At 50.7% G+C, this 3,250-nt stretch overlaps 1 pseudogene; it reads right to left on the minus strand.

Annotated features, from left to right (window-relative positions):
* Window positions 1–1,021, minus strand: part of LOC102854799 — a 56,619-nt pseudogene extending 55,598 nt beyond the window's left edge.
* Between the last annotated feature and the right edge of the window lie 2,229 nt (window positions 1,022–3,250).

The raw sequence follows: 3,250 nt of genomic DNA on the forward strand, positions 1-3,250 counted from the left end.
GGGCAGAGGGCCGCGACGGCTTGCCCCAAGCCGGGGGCCGAGGGCACGCCGCCTCGGGCAGAGGGCAGAGGGCAGTCCACCCCAGGTAGAGGGCCACGATGGCTCGTCGAGATCCGGGGGCTGAGGGCAGTCCACCCCGGGTGGAGGGCCGCGACGACTCGCCCCGAGCCGGGGGCCGAGGCCAGCCCACCCCGGGAGGAGAGCCGAGGGAAGCCCACCCCGGGCAGAGGGCTGAGGGAAGCCCGCCCTGGGCAGAGGACCGAGGGCAGCCCATCCCGAGCAGGGCAACAGCCCCCAGGAGCTGGCTGGTATGCTCCCCCTCCAATTGCCCCTACCCCTGTCTGGTCCCCTCGCCTGACTAAGGACTCTGTGGTCAGGGATAGTCTTTCCAATTCCAGCACTGCCACTTTTACCCACCCATAAGTGGTCATACTATATTTTGAAGTAGGTGTCACTGCCCTCCCCCTTTATATATGATAAAGGGAACCTGAGAATTGTGAACAGACTCCCCCCAGGTCTAACCATCTTTTGGCAGAAGCATTCAACAGAACAAAATATGTGGCACATTTAGGATGTTGGTCCTCTTGTGCTTGCTGCCACTGTTAAGGTCATCAGACTCAGTGACTTTCAGCAATCCATTGCATAGGTAATCATCTTCTTTGGCCTATCCAATGCATAGGTAATCATCTTCTTTGGCCTGTCCAATGCATAGTTAATTGTGTTCTTTGGCCTGTCCGATGCATAGGTAATCTTCTTTGGCCTGTCCAAAGCATAGGTAATCGTCTTCTTTGGCCTCTCCAAACCTGCAGATGGTGGGCATGCATCCCATCCCCTACCTCCTACGCAGGTGGCCAGTGGGGCGCCCCCCCCCAGCGCAGGAGGCCTGCAGGAGGTGTGCGGCCCCGCCAGCACGGGCGGCCGTTGGGGGCGCCCCCCTACCCTGCCACACGGGCGCTCGGCTGGTGTGTGGCCCCTCTTTTGTGGGTGGCTGGCAGGCGCCTGCTTCCCCCTCAGCCGCCATCCTGGCTCCAAGAATTCTCTCCAGACCAAGTCCATCTTGCGGCAATGTGGTGGCTTCACTGTACCAGTCTTGAGGAGGGCCGGTGCCCAGCATCCATCCTGGGTGAGGGAATCCATTCTTTCTGGCTGTGGAGGCCTCATGGAGCTGCAGCGGCTATGCGGCGCGGCGAGGGCTCTGTGTGTGTGTGTGGGGGGGTTGGGAGTCATGAGACTCACCCATTTCTCCTTGGGAATCCTTGAATTCCTGTTGTTGAGCCTCGATCTTCACTGAGGGCCAGTCATCAACTTTTTAAGTGTTCAATTATCAATAAGCCGAAGTCTGTGGACGGCCATAATGCCCTTGCTTTAAGTGGTTCACTGCTCCCGCAGCTCACCACACTGTCTCTGCCTCTGCTGCCATCGTGGATCTCCTCTTGTATAACCTTTTTATGCCTAAATATTATTGAGGTACTCCATTCAAGATCACCAGGCTATAACTCCTCATTGAAGGCTGCAGTGTTCACCTTCTGCAACGCGTGCTTCAAGTCATCCTCACTTTCAGCAAGCAAGATATGTCATTCGCATAACAAAGGTTATTGATGAGTCTTTCTCCAAACCTGATGCCTCATTCTTCTTCATAGAGTCCAGTTTCTCGAATAATTTGCCCAGGATACAGACGAAACAGATAAGGAGAAAAGATACAACTGTGACACACATATTTCCCAATTTTAAATCATGTAGTATTTCCTTGCTTTGTTTTCACAACAGCCTCTTGGTCTAGTTATAGGATGCATCTCAGTGTCATGAAGATTCTCACCTCTAGTCCAGTAGGCAGCCTCATGATAGATGGGGAAAAGATTAAGAAGGTCAATAACTTCATCTAACTTGGACCCACAGTCAATACACTTGGTGCCAGAAGCCTAGAAATTAGGAGACATATTACAGTGGGGGAATCTGGAGCCAGAGAACTCTCTAAATTATTGAGGAGCAGTGGTGTTAGTTTGAGGACGAAGGTGCACCTGATTCAGACTATGGCCTTTTTCAATCATTTGTTATACATCTGAGAGCTGGACAATGAATAAGGATGATAGAAGAAGAGGTCTTCAAATTGGTATTGGAGAAAAGCGCTGAATATTACATGGACTGCCAAAAGAACAAAGAACAAACAGTTATGTCTTGGAGAAGGTGCAGCCAGAGCACTCCTTGAAGGCAAAGACGATGAAGCTTCATCTCACACAATCTGAGCATGTTGCTAGAAGAGACTATTCCTTGGAAAGAGACATAGTACTTGGAAAGGTGGAGGGGTGGAGAAAGAGAGGAAGACCCTCAACCAGGAGGACTGACACAGAGAACGCAACAATGGGCATGAGTGTGTCAGAGACTGTGAGACTAGCACAGGACAGGACAGGATTCAGATATGTTGTTCATAGTGTCACTATGAGTCATACTTAACTCAAGGCACCTAGCAACAACAGGGTATAGCTAGGATTTCAGACTAAATGTGGTTGAACCACTCATGGGTATAGTTTGCCTCTTTGCAGAAAGACGTGCACGTGCGTGCATGCATCCCACCCCCCACCCCCCAAACACACTCCATCAGCATCACTAGTAATGACCAAACCACTGTATGGATTCCTAGTATATGGGAAGCAAACTTGGGACTCTGCCCTGGTGTCCTGCTCTCTTGGCTGTTTGTCTTGCTCTGTGAGACTGTGCTTCAGGAATGACAAGCTTTGTGGTCTTGCACCTCTCTGGAAAGCAGTCTCTCTAAATGGGACCTATGGGAACCCTGGAGAACTTCGTTGGCTTACTCTGTAGTAAATTGTGCTGTTAATCCATAAGCCTCTCTGGTGGTTTGAATCCACTTGATGCTTTGCTGGAGAAACATTGGTAATCTTTTCCCTAACCCCTGGAAACCCACTGGAGGGTCAGCTTCAAGGCAGTTTCTGACTCAACAGCAGTGAGCAAGCAAGTGTGATGAGGTGCCTGACAGGGAAATATCTTGATTCTTGTAAGTGGTATAGCACTGGTCTGTCCATTTGCTGTGCAGAAGTAACTCATGGTTGCTGTGAGGCTAAACACTGTGACACTGACACCACTGTGACACTGATGTGTCAAATGTGATAGTGGTTACCCATGGTGGACAGTAGTTGGTGGAGCTCCCTGATTAAAACAAGTTTGGAAGCAGGAGTGGCATCTATTTCCGTAAATAGCTTGCCTCTGGAAACTCTATGAACGTGAAGAAATGATG

Source organism: Elephantulus edwardii, unplaced genomic scaffold (assembly GCF_000299155.1).
Source record: "Elephantulus edwardii isolate Elephantulus edwardi_28Jun2011 unplaced genomic scaffold, EleEdw1.0 scaffold00056, whole genome shotgun sequence".
NCBI lineage: Eukaryota > Metazoa > Chordata > Mammalia > Macroscelidea > Macroscelididae > Elephantulus > Elephantulus edwardii.